General features: G+C 43.6%; 1 protein-coding gene across 1 annotated transcript in view; it reads left to right on the forward strand.

The window, feature by feature from the left end:
• Positions 1 to 24,499, forward strand: part of LOC6544285 (tyramine/octopamine receptor) — a 31,102-nt gene continuing 6,603 nt past the window's right edge. Inside the window, exon 1 of the mRNA XM_001973677.3 lies at positions 1 to 589. The gene's annotated coding sequence lies outside the window, so the exon portion shown is untranslated. The remainder of the gene's footprint in view (positions 590 to 24,499) is intronic.

A 24,499-nucleotide genomic window follows, 5' to 3' on the forward strand; every position in this document is an offset into this window, starting at 1 on the left:
CGCTGCCGCTCGCCTTCAGTTTCGTGCGAATTGGCGTTGGGTGTGGACGCGAGTGGCGGAAGCAGGCGGCGTCGACATAAACGAGCTCTTTCATCTTTCGTGATGCGGTGTTAGAAGCTGCCAGCTCAGAGATTGCCGCAAAGTTCAAGTGACAATTTGCCAGCCAACAGCAACTTTCCGACGCAGGCAACGCAAATTGAATTCGATTCGATTCGATTGTCTCTCGATCTTCATCGATTCATTACACCGGAAGAAGAGGGCGAACCATAAAGTTCTGGTGCAAAAGTTTCCTGGGCTCCGTTTTCGTGGCAAAGCAACCGAAACCAAGCCGAAATTTCGCAAATGAGCTTTGCTAACGACGGGCGAAACCAATTAACAGAATTCGTTCTTGTGTAATAAATAAATTGCCAACAATTATAACTTGCACTCCCACTCAGGCATATTCCAATGAAATGTGCCACAAAATGTTTACGGCCATTGAAGCTCAAAGCGAGAGACCATAGACGACGTGCAAAGTGTTGTGGTAGTGACAGGAAAACTAAAGGGAAATCGCAAGGCTTGACCAAACATTTATAACTGATAACAGCAGGTAAGGCGAAGCAACAGCATTCACTTGGAGTAGGGGATCTTCCAAAATAATTTTAAGAAGTGACGAGAAACTTTTATTTAATTACAAGTATATTGCATATTGTCTACTGGGTGGAAGTTTAAACGTACTAATATACTTAAACACATAAAACCATTCTAGCTTAACAGTAAATTTGTATCTTAACTAAACGTTAAAATATAGCAAATGTCGTTCCAAAAAATATGACACCTTTTCAAGGAATAAATAAAAATGTGTGGAACCTCTATAAAATTCCGAAGCACATTAAAAATCAATCAACAAATTAAAAAGACCCCCTTTACTTAAGACAGACCTAAGAAAATCCGATTTTTAAGTCTCCCACAAATTTTCTTGTTCATATTCCCTTCATAATCCTAAAAAAACAAACTGCGTCCATTACCTATGCCAAGGAAAAAGAGCACTCCGCACTGGGAAAGCGGAAAAGGGCATGTGTGTATTGGGGGAAAAGAAAGAATGTTTCCCAAGTGCCACGCCGTGTGTTACTTGAACACCTTTAATTAATTAAACGGCACTGCTCCCGAGTGCGTGCCACCTAAAACTTCTTGCGGAAAAGCGGTTCTTGGGGTGCCGGAATCCTTCCTGTGAGGCTGCGAACTCAACAGCGTGAGCATGATTATTATTTTATTTCATGTTGCGGCTTTTAAGTAACAGACTTGGCACAATCGTATGGCGAAAATCCGGACTATACGCCCTCAAGTGCTTTTGTCCCAAAGCGTGCCGCATTTATACCAATTTGAAAAGCGCGGCTAACTTTCGCGCCAACCTCATGATTATATATTTATTTGATTTTTCCGGTCTGCGGTTGCTCCTTCCGGCAGCCTTTTCACCTCCGAGCTCGACGCTCCATCTTTGGGGTTCGTTGCCCAGAAAGTATTTACATAAAATCTAATCAAAAGGCAGGCCACATTATCTGCTCGGACTGCCGTCTCATGAAAATTTCAATAAGACTTTGACACAGATACGAGTCCACGTGCATATGTTTATGTGAAAATATATGTAAGTAAATACATGCCAAAGTATATGAAGATGTGACCTGCACTTCACCTACAACCCAGCATCGTTTAGTAAAAAAACGGTTCAGCACTCTAACAACTCTAAAAGCGTTTTTAATAATTCACAACTTTGTATTTCCGTACTTGTCTGTCAAGGTGGCGAGCAACTCTTTAAGGTCTCGTTGAAATTATTTGTATTTCCACATTTTAAAGATATCTGTGCAAAAATAATAAAAAAAAATAATACAACATATAACAAATATTTCTAAACTATTCAAACAGTTTATCCATATTCTAATTACAACAAAAATAAATGCTATAGTATCGGAAATCGGGAAAAACAAAACATTTTTGTGGGCGTGAGAGTTTTAGTGTCCAAAATGTTGTTGGCATATCTATTGAAATCGAAACAAGTCAAATATTAGAATGAAGAAAATCCAAACTTTTTTAAAAGTGTGGGCATGACAGTTTTGGGCTATAGAGTCGGAGTGGCCAAATAGTTTTTGGCACATCTACAAAAGTTTACAAATTTAATATTAAAATCAAAAACGTCAAAATAGTTTGTGAAAGTTAGAGTGGGCGTGGCAATCTCCAAAAATATCCTTGCTGCGTTCTTTAGAATTTGCCAGCATATTCTTAGCTTTTATAGCCCCCAAGATCTAGACGTCCATATTTAGGCTTCCTTCCTGTTACGTACATTTCAGCAAACGTAGCATACCCTTACCCTGTACCGGAGTAATGGGTGTCAAATTTGTTCGAAGATACTAATCGATAAATCACCGAAAGCTCTTGGGTATTTAGGCAAATAAAAAGGGCATATGCCTAAACAGATTAATTTATCTTTATACACAAAGCCAGCGGGTGCCTTTCCGATTCAAATTATGTTATGTGTTAGTGGGGGAAACTGTTTAATTTTATTTTCCTGCAGTATAGCCGCAAAAGTACATTAAAGAAAATTGGAAGAGGGGAATCAAAATTAATGCAGTTAAGCCTGGCAATGTAATCAATGAAATATTGCTATTTTTAATGTTTAATCTTTTCAATTAAATTGGCAATGATATCCGCTGTCCAGCCGAAGATGTTTGGCCACCGAATTGAAATGACACATTAAACCCAGATACGATACGCTGCGACATGGCTGCGGAATTGTAAATGGTGTTGTCGCATAAATCAATTAAAATGGTAATTGAAAAATAATTAAATATACAAATTAAGTTGCACGTTGCTTGGTCTCATCTGCATTAATATGCCCTGTGATTTAATGGACAAGTTTGCTTGTGCCTTCCAGGGGCAGCTTGGCACACGCTGGGCCTCAATCGTTCTGCTAATAAATATTCAAGTTCCCATTTTAAATTACTTCTACAATAGTCTTTGTTTTAAAAGGCCTTGGGTATTTACTTAGTGTATGCCAAGAATTTGGCCCATAAAACTATGCAGCTAACTGCGGTAATTTCGTTTCCATAACGCATACGCCTCGTGGACCCGGTGAAGAGCCCCCTAATTGGTTCAGTAAAACACCATTATACGAACGCAATAACAATGAACTCGATCAAGAGGAAATAATTTCAATGCGGTATTTTCATTTGGCATGCACAATTTCAGGCTTTCCATTCGATCTGCCTTCGCGGTGCATATACATTTTAATGCATTCGCTTAATTGAATGCTCCGAAAGGGGCTGGGGACATTCAGCCACCAATCAATCAATCAGCGGGCGTGATGAAAATTATTTTAAGAGCCAAAAAACACTCGCAGCATTCGAAGGCGGAGCAAAGAAAAATAAGGAAATGTAAAGGAAAGTTCGCGCTGCGGTTTGCATAATAATGGGATATGCCAAGGCCGGCCAGGAATGCGGTTCTGGGTTCTCAACTGACTTCCTCCCGGCCAACAGAACGTGCCGCCGCCACTGAGCAGGATCGGATGCATAGTTCGGTGGATTTGGTTAGACCCTTCCGTTCAACCGCAACGCAGATACAAACTAGCAGCTGCCGCAACTTCTCCAAATTGTCTAGCAACTGGGAGGATTTTTAATGCCACCCGCAGTTACTCAACATTAGTTCTTTCAACTGAACGTGAAAGCAAACAGAGGTGCGTACTTATGAGGGCTAAGAAAGCACTTTCAGCTTAGAGAGCGATGCAAATGAAGCGTGCTGCACGTTAATTGAAAACACAAGCCGACTGACTAGACCTCCGGCTCCCTTTATCCGAAAACGGAAGCTTTCTGGTCAGTTTTTCTGCTGGTTTCCCTGATTTGCATAATATGCTAATTACGACACACTTTCCAGCGCATAAATCATTCATTAATCACCCAATTCATGTGCGGGCTCTTCAATTAGACTCCGAACTTTTCGTCTGCTTAAGCTGCTTCTGTCGACTCAATGCGCATAATTTTCCGAGCTAGGACTTTAATTTTAGCTTTAGAACTTGTGTATCTCCGCGCGATGAACAGAAGACAGGGGAATAGGTACAGCGAAGATTTGTGCGCGCGGACTTTTTAATTACATTCAGTGCTCTGAAAAAAATAACGCAAAACATACATATTTCAGGTATATTTCAATAACCAGTGTTTTGATTAATATTGCAAGAATATAAGTTTATGGCGCCTATTTTACTTAAACAGTTTAATTGTCTTAGCTTGGAGTGCTTGGAGGTTTACATTTAAGCTTTCAATTTAAAAGCAACAGCATTTGTTTCTGGTGTGTCATTCAAAACCTAAACCAGCTATTTCCTCGAGGTTTTCCACTTGATCTGCTCTTTTCACGCTCCATTTGCACCTCCCCCCATAGCCAATCCCCACTGTATGTGCAGTGCACTGGTTGTTAGCTGCAAGCGCAAAAAAATTGTTGCCACATCACTCACTCGGCTTGGACGCGACGGCTGCAGCTGCTTTTCACCGCATTTCTTTTGCATTTTCCCCGAGCAGAAGGAAGCGGAGCGGAGGGGTTTGGGACACTTACAATATGCCATCGAGGCCTGGCAGGTTGCAGTCAAAGGCATCTCATCAGCAGCGGTTGCGGCCCACTTTCCCCGGAAGTTTTTCTCTCAAAAATGTGTATGCCGTGCGGCTGGGGTAAGGGTCAAAGGGCATGGAGCTTATTACATTATCCCCGCAGCCTTTGCGATTGGCAGGCGATTTTTATTGGCCCAGTGCCGGCTAAAATAAGAGAAAGCCTTGAGAATGCGACCGACTTTTAATTGCATACTTTGTAGGCAACATTATCAGGAGCTACAAAGCAAGCAGCAGACGCACAGAATTCCGTAACCAAGTTCGTTTTATGTGTGCTTATAACCTCTTTACTACTTTTTAGCTTCGCGGGGCTCTTAAAGTTGGAATTGGAATTGGAATTGGAATTGAAATGGGAATGCAGCTGAGTCTCCACACTGAGAGCCATTTCAATGGTGTCCCGCGAAAATCCCGCCACATCCCACATCCACATCCTGCGGCGCCTCGCCGACCCAATTCTATTCACAATTTCGAGCCTATGCCGGGTGCTAAAGCACACTCGGCGCCATCGGAACTCGAAAATCAGGCAGAAGTACTTAAAACTGTATGGAGTTGAGGGGGAAACTGACTGCGGGGAGGATGGAAAATTTGATGGAAAACTATCAGTGGATAAGTGGCGTATTTAAAGTTAATAGTAATAAGTTAGCATTAGCCAAAATCCAGGGTAACATTAAAAACCCATTAAAATATGACACATTAGATGTTTCGTATCACTTCTAAATTAAAAAATGTACGTACGCAAGAACCACATAAACTATCAAATAATATAAAAAACTATCTTAAACAATGGACGCATTTAGAATCAGTCAAGCCTGGTGATCTCCGCACAAAAGCTGGCTCCTTAACCATGGCCACAACATTGACACCTGGATAGCATTACTCACTCACACACCACCACAACCCACTGCACACCCATTTCGGAAAATTCTCGTGTTGCTGTCATCGTTATTTGCACGCTTTTGACACTTTTAATAACCGCAAAACCGTAAATACCGCCAACCGCAGCGACGTAAACCAAAGCCAACCAAACCAACCCAGCCATCTGCTTCTGTTTAGGATGAGCAAGTGCAACAGCGGTTGGGCCACACAGTTTGCATGCATATCCATCAAATGGAAAGAAAACATGGCGCCACGCGGCAGGACCTCCGCTCGGTTCGGCTGAGACAACGACCTGGAACCAGCTAATTTCCGCAATCAGAAACCCACTTACCGGGCCAGAGCACATAAACAATGCAGCTCAGATCCTCAGTTCCGCCGGGGCCGCGACGGCGGCAAGGACAAAGGTGGAGTGTAAGGACAAGGGCAATCGTCGTTGGCGATATGACACTGCTCATGGAAGTGTGATGGATCCTGGGCACTGCACATTCACTAGCGGAAGTGCCGCCAGATCCGACAGAATAGCTACCCAAGACATGTTTATTATTGCAAAATGTATCTGGAAAAAGAATATTTAAAATTTAATAATAAAACTTTAATTTAAAGATCTCATTTCAATCCTAATATCTAAGTAAGCTCTAAATTAATCACGGAATCCCTCGAGGAAATGCTTTGATGAGTTATGAACATTTCCTTGATTCCGCGTCACTAATATGCCCTAGAGCTACCGCCCAAATATCATAAAAAGCGCATCCGACTAAGCACAATGTTGTTTCGCTGGGAGCTTGTGTTGCCGGTTGTTTTTCCGGCTTTGCTCCTGTTTTATGTGCAGGATGACAGGTGACACCTCTACGAGTGGCTTAAACAATGGGCCTGGCCAGACGAAACGGGGGGGCCAACAGGCCAAAACAAGCTGTCACCAACAGCTAGCCATCGACACCAAGATACTTTTAGTTTGACTTTTAATTGGATTTTGATGGAGCCGACTCAAGGACGCGAGGCGAGAGAACGTTGGCAGTGAGTTTTCACAATAATAATTATTTGCCAGCCATTGAAAAACAATTTCCTCTTCGATTTCCCCAGCGCTTTTCACCCGACTTTCCTTTCAAGTCGCCCTCGCCCGGCCATTTTCGCGATTTCCCTTCGTAAATGTTTTTACCGGAAACGGTTGCAATTTATGATTTAATTTATGTTCATTTTAAATGTCGGCAGCTGCCGCTGTGCCTGACTGGCATATAAATGCGGCTGATTATCGGGCGAAATGAAGTACTGTGGCACCTTTGCACAGGATATGCAGGGAGTCAATGAAGACAATCAGGCAATTCATTTGTGGCCATCCGAAGTCAATTGCCAGTGCTGAAGGATGTGGAGGGAGGACTTTTGAAATACTCAGCCGAACTCAGTAGAAATCAGCACAAATCAGTAAGAACTCAGCAGGGCATTTACATGCATGTGAACTTCCAAATAAATTACCTACCCCGCCATATTCCCCAACTGTTTGCTTTCGCAATTAAGTTTCCTGTTCCCGTGTCGCCACTTTGGCTTACTTTAGCTGTCAGGGACGTCGCTGATTTGGGGGCAAGCAAGTCACGGGGAAACTGAAAAGAAAGTGAAAGAAATTGAGACACGCATGACTGCATTCTTGACTGGCATACGTGAGTGGGTGTGGGTGGCAGTGGGCTCCCCCACCTGACAGCGCCATCAAAACTGATGTCACAAGATGGAGATGAAGATGACATAACAGCAGCAGAAGGGGAAATCCCTAAAACTGCTGGCGTGTGTCGAATGACTCTGGCAAAATGAAGGCAGCAAATAAGAAAATGATTTGCACAGCAGACCCGCCTTCAATCAAAGTGAGCGGTTGCCTAATGCCGCCTCCCCTCCCTTTCAAACGTGATTTTACAGGCGTGTTTCAGGCGTTTCACTTAATTTTTTCAATTTGGCTCTGGATAAAGAACATTTGACTTAGCATCAAATTGAATATTAATCTCGAAGAAATTAATAACAAAGTGGATGAGTGGCAGGGCGAGCAACAAAGTATTGCAAGAGCACCGAAGGCGAGGGTAAAATAGTGAGAAAAGGCCAAAACCCAAGGAAATTGGCTTCAACCGTGATCTATAGAGCTACCATAAATAAGAGGCGTTTTTGGGAAACATGAAAAGCTGATCCCATCTTCTTTAGTGGTAAACCGCATCTATAAATCGAAGCAAAGAGAAAACTGTTTTTTTGCCTGTTTGTGGAATCCCAATATTGAGCAAAGTAAATATTCCTTATAGTGTACATCATATGGGTTCATGTGGGTTTTCAAGAGTGCTTCAAAATAATGTTCAAGCTTGTAGCCAAAAATTAGCAGACGGCTGACTGTGATATGCCCACCCTTTTGAGTAAAGAAGCAAATTATAGAAATTCTAATTTGAGGACTTGGCAAAGTCTTAAGGACTAAGCTTCTAGGAAGTGTGAATAAAGCTTCTGCGGGCCTTATCTGAAAATAAGAGGCTCAAAAGACAGCGCGGCAATTTGGAAACTGGGCAAAAAGTTTTTTGTCCCTGGCGAACCTCGAAGAAAACTTTGCCTGTCTGCCAAATTTCCTGGCAAGCCCTTTGTCGTAGCGTGTTGCAACCACATGTGGCAAAGGGGAAGGGGATGGTGCGATACATTATGGGTTTCGGGGCCACCTATTGGATCACCTGTCGAGCGTGAAGGTGCGATGTGGCGCCCAATAAATCACAAGCGCACAATCGGCCCGGCCGATTAATCAAAAATGTTTCAAATAAATCATCGGGGAGCGGAGGCTTACTCCAGACTCAGCCATAATTAAAACAAAAAGCCGAGGCAGCAACTCTGGCCCGGCTATAATCATCTGGATATAATCAAGCCATAAAGCTGTCGACAGAATGACGTCGAGCGAAGCCATCGCCAGGATATTTAAGTCATTAGCTTGCCTAACTGTTCAAATATCCTGAGAGGGTCTGGGGCGGACTTATGAGCTGCCAAGTGTGTGTAGATTATGTGGAAAGTTGCTCTAGCACAAAACCATTTTAAGAATGTTTATTACGCACAGCTAATAGGATAAATCGAATCATGTGTAAGAAGCACACCCGAGCCACTTGTGGTTTGACTAAAAGCCTCTTCCGGCGCTTAAAAATATGCTTTCAGGCCACTTCTCCTAGTGAAATCTGCAGCTGGCAAATGTTTTCTTGTGTTCCATGATGGATTGTTTTCAGCAATCAATGCCAGGCAACTAATTGAGTTCGCTGACTCCACCTCCATTAATCATGCAATGCTGGGACACACACTCCAATATTTTTGTTCCAGCTTTAAACCTGCTTAAACGGGCAAATGGAAAATTTGAGTGCAGTACACGCCATGTTGTGCAATTGCAAGAAGTCAATTCGGCCAAAGTACAGAGTTGGGCTGGTTAATGTGCTCCAGAACCAGCAACAGCAGCAGCCAGCAAACGCATTGGAACGAGAACCAAATCCCCAAGCCGAAAAAGCAAATGGCCAAGTGCAAGATGGCTAGCAAGTGCTTACTAACGATTAGCTTTGCCCTCCCTGCGTTCGACGTGCAAAGTTCCCGGCAATAAAAGATTTATGCAGCGGAAATTGAAAAGCGAGCAGGGAAATCGGGAAAATCAGGAAAAACAGGGAAATCGGGTGAGGGCGAGTCACATCTGAGGGCAGAGAAAAGCAAGGCAAGTCTGGAAGACGCACAACTCATTGACTCGGCTCCCCCGGCAACCGCTCACCTCTTACAGAAGTGCTGCCCTTCACTGGCGACTCAAAATGCTTGTCAATTAAATTCAATTTATTAATTTAAATTATTCGCGCTTCAAGGGGCCAGCAGTAGAAAAGCAAAAACTGTCAGAGGAAGCCAAAGGACGGAAAATCTGTCAGCCAACGCACTAGACCGAAAGCTATGGCCCCATCCAGCTCTTACTTTCGAGATGGCTAAGTGGTCCAAAGGAATTTGATTGATGTGCGCGGAATGGCGAGAAAGTGGGAAATAGCAAAAAGCCTAGCTTCGCAGACTGCTAAGGACAGAACCAATAGAAAATCTGGTATTCGTAGGAATCAGTACTAATTCAATGTCCAACGATTCCCTACATTAGCTCGAAGTACTTTTGTAAGCAGGCACTTGTTTACAGAAAACCCTGGAACTGAACATGACGCTCGAATTCAATTATTTTAAAATGTGCTTAACTCCCTAAAGCCATTATTGTAGTGCGTGAGCCAAGCGTCTTATAAAAGCCTCGAAGAAAAACTGTCTCCCAACTATTTTACTTGGCTTCTACAGAGCGGGGATTTATAGAAATTGAAAGAGAATCGCACGTTTGCGTCTAATAGAATGTACCAGTGAATCGATAAGTAGTCAAGCCTCCTTGCCGCATCTCACCCGTTTAATGGGCACTAAACGAAAAGGGCCCGAACCCGAAACGGGAAAGTATTGCCACCATTCCCTTCCCGAAATATAATTAAGTGCCATGTATAGGGAAAAGTGGTTCTCATATGTCAAAATCAACGCAGGCAGCTGTTCGGCGGTTTGTTTGCCGTCCTTCTGTTTGCTCTTGGCCTAATGCTTTTTATGTTGCCTACTTTTCCGGGCGCCAAGTCGATTTTTATGTAAAGGCCAAAAGGAGCCGTGAAAAGTTGAGAAAGGGAGGAATACCATCAGAGTTCAAGGGATGGCATCCAGGGTAGCTTTGGCCCCTCCCCTTATAAATCACACATACATAATGATGATAATAGTGTCGTAAGAACTACGACAAAGATCCCAAACCACCTGCATAGATGATGATGCTCTCCTTTGACGCCAATATTGACTACACATAGGTGACCCCAACGACCCTCCTAGGAAATAAGGTGGGATGATAATAAATAGACGTTCGGTCGCCAAAGTGCGGGCAGAAAATTAAAACATTTCACCTGGCGTGATGTTGACAAATTAGAGCTTCCCTACGGCATCAGGCTGACAAAAGTGGTTCCTCGTCCTCACCGCCTCACTCCCGCACCACCGCGCCCCGCTGGCACTGTCACCTGTCGTATCCTTTCAATGCATGTACAATTTACCAACGCCGCCCGCTCCACTTGCCCCGATTGGAAAGAGGGAGCCGACAACTTTACAGGCCGGCAGTTGAAGCTCGGCAGATTATCGGTTAAATAAATAGACAAATTGATTTTAATGGAATTGGATACACAAGCCAAGCGACCAACGAGCGCCGCCTCCGCTGTCCGCTGTCCGATGTCCTGTTCCTGGACAAACGGACAAATGGACCCATGGACACAAGGACACATGCCACACGCAGGCATTCTGCTGGCCACCGGCGACCAAAGCTGCGAGGAACCTCATTGGACATGACCCGACCCAGTTGTGCAAACATATTTTCGTGTAATTTTGTCTCGGCTCGTATAGTTTTTTTATGGTCATATTGATGTTCTAGCTCGTCCTGTTCCCGTGGTGCTAGGGGTAGTATTTACCACAAGTTACAAGATGAACTTAACGCACAGTATCACGATTAATTTTGAAGTTAAAAATTTCTGTACTTTACGCTGTTCTTTAAATATGAATAGTAAGTTAGGAATATATTACATACTTGATATATCACATTCCTAACGCGTACAAATCCTACAAGAATATTATGGAAAATGTTCTGGTTCCTAATATATTTCTCATACAACTATGTTTTTAATACAAAAATGTGTTTCTAAAATGATGATAACTGTTTGCAAAACACGCTTTCATATTAAAATTCGTTCCATTCCATAGAGTGACCCCTTCACTAGTATCCATGTGCACTGCGAATGGGTGGGATGTTCCCAGTGAAGGTGGAATAACTTTTAATGACATGCTTTGTATGCGAATGCGTGTTACATATGACTCACATTATCAAAGAACCCAGCAGCTACAACTGCGGCTGAAGTCCCCCGGAATTCCGTGCAGCTCCTTCGGCCGCGGATCAGAGGCTCAAAGTGGAGCACTGACATGGCAACGTGTCCAAGTTTGGCTTCTGTGTGCGTCACCCATCCTATAGCTAATACTCTTCGCCGCCACAGTCCTGGGCGACCATCCTCCCACCTCCCACTCCCCTGCGCTAACTAACACGAGTTTCACTTAATTGCACTCGAAAAACTATGCATGTGGATTGCTCTCAACTTGTCTGCTAAGTGAGCTGCCGGAGACAGTGGGGCATGTGAGAAAACAAAGGGAAAGTGGGTGAGACACTGAAGAAAAATACGCTTTAAAATATTCCAAGCATGTTTTACTCTGAGGCAGAAACTATAAATTAAACATTAATTAAAAGCCACTTACACTCCACCTATACGCTCCTTGCTTTGACCTTTTATGGTTTTTTTACTTAGACCTGATTTGCACACGATTTCTCCAAGTGTACGGGGTATTAGTTTTCGCTTTCATTGATGCAAACAATTTTGACAGAACATCAGTTGCACACACTCAGACTGCGGCAGGATAACCCAACTTGGGAACTAGGGGCACGGAATGTACGAGTATAGTATCTGGGATCCTGGTTCCAGCATAGCTGGCCCGCGTGCTGTTTCACTTTTGTCTTTTGGGAGCAAGCGGTTAAGCCACCGTCCGGAATCGGTCCCCTTAACCCTTGAGCAGCCAAAACTCAAAACTGTTGTCAGCTGCTGAAAGTTGCTCACCCAGGAGCAGTAACCAGCAGCCAGGAGCTGACATCCGCCTCGAAACACCGGACCGCATGCTAATGAGTACAACTTTCGCCACCTTCCCATTTTTCCCATTCTCTAGTTCGAAAGAAAAACTTGTTGTAGGTGGAAGATGGGTAAAACTTTAATGAAAACTTCAACGCCGCCAGAAGAACACATTATGCTACAGTTTTCTTTCGTTATTCACTTATAGATTGCACTTTTAACGCGGATTAATTCTTGAGTTCTTTGTCAGATACGGAAACTATGTATTGTGCATGTGATGAACTGCCTATTAAGTTTAGACAATTATACATGTTAACTATTTAAGGTCTTATAGACTGAGAGCTGCGATTTGTAAATTTAGATTTTTATCCACCTTTGCACAAATTGATAACCAATATCTGTTACTCGAGCTTGAAGATAATGTATATATAATGTACTTCGTCGTACCTGTATTGAACTCACTTTATGGACCATTAGGTAGATAAATTTAATGGCCCGTCGTAAAAAACTTTCCGTCTTCCTAGTGTCCAGCTTTATTTTAGTCCTTTTAGTCGTGGAACACCAAGCATTAGAGGCGTTTTGTAGCCCCCAGGTCCGCCATCGCTCTAAACCTAATGTTACTTGTCAACAGCTGCAAATAGATGTGGTCCGAAGATACCAGTGAGGTGGGGGAGGCGTTCCAAAGATAAATTGAAATTTATGAAGCCTCTAGTCGGGAAAGTCGGAGAGTCGGAAAGTCGGAGAGTCGGAGAGTCGGAAAGTCGGGAAAGATGCCAGGTTGCCGGCCAACCCGAAGAGCAACACTTCAGCACCGAAAGGCACTAAGTAATTTATAGGACATGGACAGGAATAAAACATACAAAGGCGGCGAGGCAACTAATGACGAAGGCGCATATCCGGCAGAGGGCCAGTTAACCTTTTGTCTAAGTGCTGTGGCCTGGAATGCGAAAAGGAAACTGTGATGCTCTTGGAATTTCCCTCAAGTATTTTACATATCTTGATGATTACTTCAGAAACTGTAAATTCCCAATGATTCCCCTTAAATACGCTCTTATTGCCAACTCTAACCCCTGTAGCTGCGTCTCGCGGTGGCTCAGAACCTTTGCCTGGTCTCACAGCCTTTGTTCGGTAAGCATAATGAAATTATGCATTCCCAGCCCACCACCACCCAACCACCACCCACCACCCACCTGTCGAAAACTACAAAACGTGTTGCAATACCAGGGACCGTTACCAGTGCGTGTATATGCGGGTGTGTGCGGCTTCCTTTTAGACTGGTTCCCGGTGCCGGGGCCAATACCTTTTACCAGACCTTATTAAATTATACAACCGAGTCGGCAACAAAAGGCGCCTCGGGCATGTCGGGGGGAAGGGGGGAAGGGGGGAACTATGGCAGCACTCTGCACTGCTCTGCTGTCTAAGGATGTTAAAGTGTGGCATATTTTAGCTAAATATTTGCAACTACCCCGATGAGAGTTGCATTTACTAAATGGATACACAGCCCCATATATCTACCCGCCGCACATGGCGCCCCAAAGACACAGAGGCGATGTCCTTGCATCTGCAACTGCCATTGGCAACAGATCTAGTTAGAGCAGGTGATAAAGTTCCGGGCTTGAACGGGGGCAAAATTAATTCAGGCAATATAATTTATAGTACATTGTTTTCCTTTTCCCTTTCTCCCGTTCCATTCATTCTCGGGGTACGGGATTACCCCCCGGACTACTAGATCCTAACGAAAGTGCGTTACATTTTCTGCGTATAACCAATAGTTGTTAGCAACTGCTAGCAACCAATTGTTCTGACGGCAATCAACGCTGTTGATGCTAATTCAAAAAAAATTATGTTTTTAGTGCCAGATAAAAAATATCATTTTTCGAGAACGAAAAAGGTTCGAAAAAGGTGTTCTCATTATGTGTACGCAATGTAGGAGTTTTTTTTTTGTAGTTATACCCCTTACTCGAAGAGTTAAAGGGAATACTAGACTCGTTTAAAAGTATGTAACTGACAGAAGAAAGCGTTTCCGACTTTATAAGGTATATATATTCTTGGTCAGGCCGAGTCGAACTGGCCATGTCCGTCTGTCCGTCGTCTATCCATCTGTCCGTAGGAACGTCGAGATCTTAGGAACTATAAGAGCTAGAAAGTTTAAGATTAGGCATGCAATTTCCAGAGACATAGACGCAGCGTAATGATGTTTTGGGAGCCGCCCAAAAAATTTTTTTAGGTATTTTTCCATTTTTTTATTAGCCTTGTAAATTTCTATCGATTTCAAAAAATATTTTTGCCACGCCCATTCTAACGCTCACAAGCCGCCCTAAGCTGCCACGACCACACTTTTGAAAAATTTGTAAATTTTTTTCATTGTATTATATGTATATTGTTTCCAATTTCTTCCACTAGTTGAGTAACGGGTATCTGATAGTCGAGAAACTCGACTATAGCATTCTGTCTTGTTTTATTTTGTAGACGAATTTTTTTCGCTTTATATTTGTCTTGCCATTTACTTTCGGTATACTAAAAACATTTTGACCACGCCCCTTCTAACGCCCACAAACAAAATTATTTGATATTTTTTAATTTCCTTATTAGACTTGTAAATTTCTATCGATTTGCCAAAACTGCCTCGCCCATTCTTTGAACAATTTTGTAATTTTTTTACATTTTATTATTTTTTCCCCAATTTGTATCGATACGGCAGAAAAATGTTGAAATTTCTCGTTCGCACTTTCACTAGCTGAGTAACGGGTATCTGATAGTCGGCGAACTCGACTATAGACTTTTCTCTTGTTTTTAGATTATACCCAAGGAGGATTTCCCATAATAAGTTCATGATTGCCACAACTCAAAGAGCTGAATAAATAAAAATTCTAAGTGGATTGTGTCTGCTCGTGTGATCTATAGTCCTGCCCCCGGACAGATCTGTTTTCGTTATTTATTTAAAGAAATGGCGAATATCTATATCTATCTATATACAATTTAAGTTGGATTGGCCTTGAAGTGAGTAAATTCCGGGGCTTGAACCACAATTTCTGCGCTCAGTGGTTTTCAGTGGTGTGAGGATTTTTAATTTGATTTCCTGCTCCCGTTCCACTTAAGCACACAAAATCAATCATCTTAGACGGCTCTTGAGGCGTTCAATTGGAAAGTGAGCAGCTCATAGACAGCCTCCAAGAAGCATCGACATGTGGAAGGAAATTTGAATGTCGTGGGGCGGGGGTCTATTGGGGTGGTCGTATTCAAATTGTATCATTGGCAAAGTCAATTGTTGCCTGCAATGAATTGCAAATTAGGCGTAACTAATTTGCTTTGTGTGCCACATTTCGAAGGGGAAGGGCGGAAAAGGAGGAGCGGATTGCGTTAGGAGCTTGCATTTTGTTGACCGTCGAGGCCACCAGCAAATTGCCAAAATTCAAGGCTCATTTATTTCCCAGTCCCGCAGATATGCAGCTTGAACTAAGCAAATCATTTCTATTGAGCACAGAGGAAAAATCGAATCCACTCGAGGTTCCGCCCAGGAGAGTGCCTCCAAGACTAATTGCTAATTGCCATTGAGTTGCGATAATTGGAAAGCCAATTTAGTTAATTTTTATGTGAAAACTTGGGCCATTGCAGATATTGAGGGACAGCCGAGCCAAAAGTTTGGAGAGACGCAGAAGAAAAACAAAAAGGCGCGGCAGTTGCTATAAGGCAAAAGAAATCCCAGAGTGAGGGAAAATGGAAAAGCCACAGAGCCCTTTTTCTGGTCTAAGACAGTTATGCCATTTATATTTAATAGCCGCGAGGCATTAATAAAGTAAATGTTTTACATAAGCTTTTCTATGACATAAAGTAGGGCCTTTCAAATAATAATAATAATTTGAATTCCACCCGTTAGTCGTAAAATAAGAAAGGAGAATTGTGTTACTAAATGAGGAACTATAAGATAGGTTACTTGGGCATGTATATTGTATACTGCCTCTGCCTGTCCTTATACATGCATATGTTACGTTTATAATGTATTGGCAAAGGCATTGATAAACATTTGCAGTGAGCACATCTCTCAGAATCGCTAAGTACTAATACTGATAGGAACCCACAGCTGCCTATTTCGATTTATGCACTGACAAACATTTCACCAAAGCACTCAACCAACTTGCTATCTTCCAAAGCCAAATCAAAGTAGCGAACTATTTCAACGCTAAGTACAAAATAGTTTCCATGCCAATGTACAAACTTATTTCCATTTGCTAGATGGCCCCAAGAGGCGCACCCAATATGACACACAGATACGCGCCTAAGGCCGCCACCCACTAGCCACCCACTCGCCACCGAAAATCAACCACCCACCCACCCAAAACCCCCTCCGCTGGGAAAACGAGCTGTTAATGACGTGCGTCGCTGCCATTGCCGCTGTCGACTTCGTTTTCATTTTCATTTTCAGTTTCGTTCCCATTCGGCGTTCTTCTTTCGGCATGTAAATAAATATGCGCGGAAAAGCGAGAAAAGGCGAGGAAAAGACGGGAAATGGAAAACAAAAGCGAGAACGACTATGATTTATTTTGTGTTTGGCACGCACGTTGTCAATATTTGTTGAATTCATCAGGAAAAATAAAGGCGCACCAAAGCGAGCAGCCAAAGTTTCCCAGCAGCGACCACTTGAGGCACCCCTCCATTTTCCTGCCCCATCCCGCCACTGCATCCCAATCCTTGTGGGCCCGTTAACTTGTCGACACACTACTTGAGGCATGGGCGAAACCTAAAAAACCGAATCAGTTATTTATGGATACCTCTGGCTCTTTTGTTGCTCAGCACATGCAAATGGTGGAAAATCGAACAAATTGAAAAGCAGTGCGCTAAATATATAGACAATTGCTGGGGCCAGCAGATCAGCAGATCAGCCAACTGAGGGGAAAGGCGCACTGTTTCTTGCTGGGTAAATCAGGGTAAAATGGTGCGAGGCGTTCTCAGCTATGTGGGGAAACCAGAGTTCACGGGACATCATCGCTCTTGGAAATCAGAGAAAGTATAAGCAATTGGCAGCTCACTAAATATTAAGTGCGTTATGGAAAAATTATTTTTGATTGCTGGTCGAGAACGAGCTCTCTAAGATACAAAGAATTGTATACACTTGTATGAGGAGCGTCGAAAATAACAAAAATAAAAATAATCGGTATGGCTTTAGGAATATTACTGCAAAAGTAATAAGTCTATAATACACACACCGTTCTTAAGAAATAATTTGTCAATATTATTCATAAGACATTCATAAATTCAAATATGCGTATATGGGTGCTGAAACTCAAGCGACCTATGATAGCAAAAATAGTATACGACATACACAAGTGCTTGTAGTAGGTAAAGTTTCCCCTGGTTCTGTTTATTTTCTTAGCCAACACACGTTTTTCCGCTCTTGGCTTGATGTTCGAGTGCGACGACACTTGCAGCTGCTCGGCGTCACAGCCAGGAAAAGTTGGTCAAAAAACTAAAATATGGGAAGGACATATCTGGGCGAGAGGAGAAGGAAAGCCTCTGGCGGTGGAGCGCACAATAAACAACAATTGGGCGCATAATTGTGTAATATACTCGTATACTCCCAGACGTACGTTGTTTTATATATTTGCATTTGATGCATACAAATTGTTCGAAGCACTGCCATATTTCAAGTGATTTGTGAGTGCACGGAGCTAAGCGCTGGCAGCCTGCCACCCAAAACGCCCCTGGAAATAAAAACAGGGGTATGCAAACTTTTCCCATCAGCAAACTGGCAATGGTAGTGAACCAGTGGAAGGTGATAGACCCGGGGTGGAGTGTGGCAATGGGCTGCCAAATATGATTTATAGGCAATGTCCATGTCGGAGCTGGCGAAAGTACAAAATGTGACAAGCAATATATATCTATTCGGTGGGACAGGCGATTGCTGTGAAAAATCGAGGGAAATATTTATGGTGCGAGCAGAAAACTCAGGCAGATATGTGGCTGATTGTTAAAACGACAAATTAATGCGACGCTCATTTTCAAATGCCTTCGCCGCTTGTTCTTACCAAGCGATTCGCACGGATTATCTCCGATGCCGGGAAATTATAGAGAAGACCGGATCCCCTTGTCGATACTATCATTCGGGATTGCTATCTCGGCAGTCGGAACCTATATGGTTAATCCATCATGCCTGTGACAGCTGTCAGGTGGCGATATTATTGCAGCTCTGACATTTTGATACATTTGTTTAGATTAACTTAATGGGTTGTTTCTTAGTTGGGAACGTATCTGGATAATTGTATCTATGTGATCACCACGGGCAATCAAAGAAAACCATCCCAACGAATTGGAATCCTGATGTTATAGCATACAAGTATTATCCGAAATTTAAGGAAGTTTATACATATGAAAATAGTTTTGCTGACAAAGCCTTTAAGCAACTGGCGAGGCGACCCCAACTAAGTTATCAAATCTGTCTGGTTTTCGTTTTTTCTTTGCGTGAATCCGAGGGAATGTAGTTGGCTGAGTAAACAACATAAGGCAACGCCACTGGGCCACCAAATTGCATGTAATAAATGCGAACAAGTAAATTTTGTCGCATGCAGTCAACGTCAAAGGCAAAGAGTTTCCATTGCCAGGCACGTACGGAGCTCGGAAAGCTCCCCTTTCCACCAGCAAGTCTACCATCAATTGGGGAATTGGTGGGGCACTGGCCTCTGTGTGCCTGACAAATACGCTCAATGTCAATGCAGCCACTGCAGGGACGCCTCCAGTTTCGCTGGCTCCGAGCTGTAGCTTTCTGCTTTCTGGCCCCATATTGATGATGATCATCAACCATCGGCGGAATGGCGGAGCAATGCAATGAATTTTAAAGCAGGCCAGCATGGCAGTGGCAAAAGGAAAGGGAAATTTCGGAAAAGCGCAAACGCTGCGACTCCTTTTTGATTTTGATGCATTTATTCATGGGCAGCGATGATGGTCAATCCCAGCCGAAATCCAGGAACGTTGAGCGAGCTAAGTGGACAACTTATTAGGCGTTAATTCAGTTACTTTTCACGCCCCATTGGCAGCATCAAGGCGCAATCGGAAAAATATAAATATAATCGAAGCGAATCAAGTCGCATTACGATTTTCGATTGCCAAACGCCCAGACATGTCCCCAATCCATTCCAGAGTCCATAAACAGACCCACTTTATTGAGCGGCGAAGAAGCTTTTATAGAAATGGGACCGTCTGCTCAGTTCTGGTTGGATGTGTTCTGTTTCTCTTTTGTGCCATTCGCAATTGCAAACGTCTGAGGGACCGACTAAGCTACACTGGCACAAATAAGGGATATTCTATACATTCAGATCAGAGGGTCCTACAAGGATCAGTCAAAAGTACATCAGAACATTTATATTTCATTCTTTTTGCCTGGTTCCTTTGTTGTCAAGGACTGAAATAAACGCATCTGCCATTATTGTAAATATATATATATGGTGAGCCTTAGTTGAAACTTCCAACGCCACAAATAATCGGAGCTCCACTAATTTTAAAATATTTAAAAATTAAGTGACGCCACCTACATGGAAATACATTCTGAAATAAGACCATCCGCGCATGATCCGCAGTTTTGAAAGCATTTGTCAGCAAAACACAACAAGCCCATCCGCTATTCAACTCAATCATGCTTCGTGCTGCTATCTGTTCAAATGATAAGCACTCTGACTTAATTTCTTTCAGTGTAGTCTGGAAGTCGCCACTTTGACCCAGTGTGTGGGCACTTTGCCTACAAATGAGCTTGCGCCAATGGGGACGGCGATGTCCTTTCAGTTTTTATGACTGCATCGATCGGCCATCGCTTTTCAATCAAACCCCTCAACACGTGACCAAACAGGTCCTCCAGGAATCCCTTGCTCCCATTCTGGCCAGCAGAAAATCTGGCTATAACAATGCTTACTACATTTTTGCTTGCTGTTATTCTTTTCGGGTCACGAATCCAATGGAGTAGTAATCTCGCCGACCCAAGCCAAAGTATATCGCATTTTGCTGTTCTTGTTTGAACGTCTATTGTTTAAACGAAAATGTTTAATTAAGTGAACAGCACAGAAACAATAAAATGGAGCGTGGAGCAGCTGGCGGATGGCAATGAATACTGGGCATGGGTTGACTGACTGGCAGATGTTGGCAGTTGTGCTCCGGTTTATTTGGAAGAGTGATGAGGAAACCAAAGAAAACATTGAGTTCCACTGGTTATTGACTCGGAATATGATACAGAACAACACACCGGAGGCACTCAGGTTGATTGGCCCTAAGCTGAGCTAACCATCTGCTGACCAACAGGTCAAATCGTGCCAAATTGCAATCAAACAAGTTTTCAAGCAACCCACTTGAACCCAATTTGCAATTCCATGACCAGTTGCAACACAATCGGCAGACAAACAGTACAAAAAATGACGCATCCATTTAGGGAATATAGGAAAAAACAGCAGCCTTTTGGGATTTCCGATTTGTTTGGCTAAAAATCAAGAGTGGCAGCGGTCAAAACGGCAGCCGGCAAAAAACGCAACCGAACACCAGAAAATAGAGTCAAATCAATCAATTCAAATCAATTGAAGCCTTGTATGTTTGAAAACCAAACACCGGACCGTTCATTTAACTTCTTGGCCAGAAAATATAGAAAATCGAGCTCCCACTTCGACAACTTGCAGCAGAAAAGCTAATTGGAAAGCGAAAACAGAAAGATGATATCCTTAATTAGTTGAGCAAATTGATTTTGGGCAATCCATTGACGAATAGATCAACATTTTGGGGTAACCAAAACATATACAACATTTTCAGGGCCAACTAACTGGGAGCTAATTGAAACAGGAAGTCACGTAGTCCATCCCACCTTAAAAAAAAACACATGTTGCGTCGATTTAAAAGTGTGAACCACTCGTACACCTTTTGACTACATTACTGTGACTGACTAATGTGTTGCCAAGGAAACCCGTCTTAAGGCCAGCAAAAATGGCCATCGAATGCCGCGGGAGGGCGACTTCAGGAAAGGAAGGATGGAGGTCCAAATTAATGCTAAGCACACCCTCATCAAGCTTAAATATGCAAGCATTGCAGCCATCCCAATCCCACTTGGAGAGGAATCCGCACTGAGGCGCCCACGTTGGACGTGTGCCAGCGGAAAATGCATTTCCATTTGCAACTCTGGCGCCGCTGTCGGGACATCGCAGAGCAGCGCATCCTTCTGGCCCAGTCCGCGTCGATGTGCGATGGGTCTGAGAATGTTTGAGAGTGTTCGATTCGGAGGGCACAAAATGTGCATTGAAGTGCAACTTTTGACTGACTGACGGAATGTGATGTGGGCAGAGCGTACAGGGGAGCTTCCGTAGGTTGGACCTCCATGCGGAGCATTTTTCTCGGCTGCAGCGGAATCGATGTCTTCATGTGGCTCTTGGTAAACATGTTCGTTAGCGGAGGAATAACTCCCAAATTGTGCAATGCAATCAAGCAGTTGCTGCCAGCATTTTGTTCCGCGAATTAATCCTCATGCTACACCATCTGCAATTTGTATTGTTATCTAAGTTATCTGAGCTGCACTGCTTTTTGGGCGTGGCCATAAGCCCGCCCACATCGAAAGACTCATGTACACACACGTATGGCTAGCAGCTTACATGGCTGGACTTTCATGTTTATCAGGTGCAGGTATGCAAACCCAGCTGCATCCCCCTGCCTGTCTGTCTATCTGTATGTCTGTCTCCTGCCCACCGGACTGACATCCTCCCTTTTTCAGTCCATGGCGCTGCGATTCCGCCACGGAGCACATCAGTTTTCGAATAACTTGGCTCGCTTTAACTCCCAGAAACGTGCCAGGCTTCCGGTTCCCGATCGAAGGATTCTGGGCAGCTGGCAAATTGCTGGCATTGCAACATGTCCAGCCAACAATTGCCATAATTTGGGCCGGGTGATTTTGAAAGGAGCTTGGCAAAAGATCCCTTACCAACTGGCTTGTAAAATGACATGCTTGTTTTCCATAGCTTTTACTGTAGCCTAATTACGAATTCAATTCAATTCTTGCGGAACAAACAAAGTATCGTTTTGCTTTAAAAATTATATAAAAAGTTGTAATTTTAATAAGCTCTTGTTTTAGTTACTTTTTTTTCAATATTTTCGACACCAAGCCTTCTTAGTTTGAAGCAACGCTAGTAGTTGGAAAATGCTGGTTTCATAAGGGCAATGAAAAGTATAACAAAGACCCGACCAATTTGTGCTGGCCATTTCCGTTCAATCAGCCGAGTTGGCAGCAACCGCGCTCATTACTTTACGGGAATATTTTCTGCTTCATCAATCTGCTGCTCATTTGCGAAGCCGTCCGGATTTCGCACATGCCTTTATCCCAGGACCCCGTCTCCGAGCGCCTTCCTCCGCCAATTGCTCTTCACATCGGCGTGTTCCTGTCATTGCCAAACAAAAAGAAGGAAAAATTACACAGGGCTGGGGAATTTCCCACATGGCGCATGTAGCAGCCAGCGAGGAAATGGGAAAATGCGGAAAATGGCAAAACAGCGGAGACACCCAAGAAGAAACGAAGTCCACTAGGCGAAGAAGTGCACATCAAATTTGCAGGCTGTCCGTGGCTTAATCTACGAGCTGTGCCGACTCCTTAAAATGCATTGAGCCCCGCCCTAGTAAACGGACGTAGACTGCAGCCCACTTTGCATTTGTTATTTCGTTTCACTCACCCCGCTTGGAGCCAAAACAATCCGCACAGAGCTCCACAGTTTAAGTGTCCCATTTAATCAAGTTTTCCGCCAGAGGCCCTATCGATATTCGCGTAATAGAAGCGCAAAACTGCATGAAAGTGGGCGAGTTTCCCGAATGGGCCGCAGAGCCTGCCATAAGTGGATAAGGCCCGGGACTGGCCATTCCTGCCACGCTTTTCCATTCACCGAGCCCAGCCCAACTTGACTCGACTCGAATTGCATTTGGTTGAGTACAGGTCGCCTTTCATTTAGGCCTAGTTCAGGTCACTGATACACTCAGCAAAAACCGTTTGTGGCTTGTCCAAAATGTTTTATAAACTGCTGTGGATAATAAGAGGTACACTAGCTTATTTAAGTTATAATGACGTAAATGACAAACATATATCCTAGTTAAAAGCTTAAAGTCTATGCTGTGTTTCTGGAAGTGCCGCTGTGGAAAATTCAGAAACAGAACCGTAAATGAACGCAGGTGGAAATTGGCAGGAGCGCCTTATCTGCAGGTTGGCCAGTTGTCAACTGGTACGTTGGCCAGATCAACGTACTCTTATTGCCCCAGAAATTGGAAAATCGTTCAACGGTGAACGGGGGCGCAACCACAAAGCGCCACCGCGTCGTTCCGGCAGAACCGTACATTCCTTAGTGCCCCAATCATGTTTACTTAGGCACGAAAACATTTCATAATTTCCAATCAATTTGCCCCGTTTTAATTGCGCGTAAAATATTTAAAATGCTCGCAGCTCAAAGAGAATCAAAAATACGCATTTTCAACGCCTTCGAATTTCGTTTGATATGTATTTCCCAATTTTCTTGGATGCTGCCTATTTGAACGATGAAATTCAACTTGTGTGCCCCTTGAATTGTTATACGCCACATTAATCATGCAAATGAAATGAAACATTTAGGGGGCGTGGCGCACACACCCATCAATGCCAATTAGCAGAAATTCCCCAAGATCCATGTGCCTGGGAGTACACTTTATCGGCATCTCTTCGTTCCGTGTGGCCAACTTGATCAGCATCAAAGGCGATTCGAGCGCCAGTATTTTTAGCTGCACAAGTGCCTAATGTGAGCTATAAATAAAGCTCGGTGGGTGGCTTGCGGGCGAGGATGCGTGTATCTTGCAGATATGCCGGAACTCTTGCATATTTAATGAGCGGGACACGGCGTAAAATTGGGGAAACAAAAACAACGAGCTTCGACAACGCCGACGAAGTTCGGATACCCTTCTTTAGTCGGGCCAGGTATTATCTAGGAAACATTAAGTTACCGAACTTTGGCACACTCGCTGCTCCCGCTCCATTCGCAGATGCAGGCACACAAATGCTAGTGACAAGTTTGCCAAAAAGGACATGCCCACTACATGTGTACTCAGCTGTACGAGTGTGTGTGTATGCGGAAGGAAGCTGGTTCAGTCAAGGTCGCATCGACTGCATGACGAGTTCAAAAACTTTTCGCCATTCCCCCAACTAAGCCCAACTGAACTCAAGTCTGGGCCAAACTATCCCAAGCTGTTCCTTCACACTCACGCGAAGTCAAACACGATTCCTTGGCTGTTTTTGGGCGGTGGATCCCTAATCAGGGGCTTCTCTAATAAGCTTATCGCCCGGCGGACAGGACAGGCCAGAAACTA

Source organism: Drosophila erecta, unplaced genomic scaffold (genome assembly GCF_003286155.1).
Source record: "Drosophila erecta strain 14021-0224.00,06,07 unplaced genomic scaffold, DereRS2 tig00000021-arrow-pilon, whole genome shotgun sequence".
Classification (NCBI taxonomy): Eukaryota; Metazoa; Arthropoda; class Insecta; order Diptera; family Drosophilidae; genus Drosophila; species Drosophila erecta.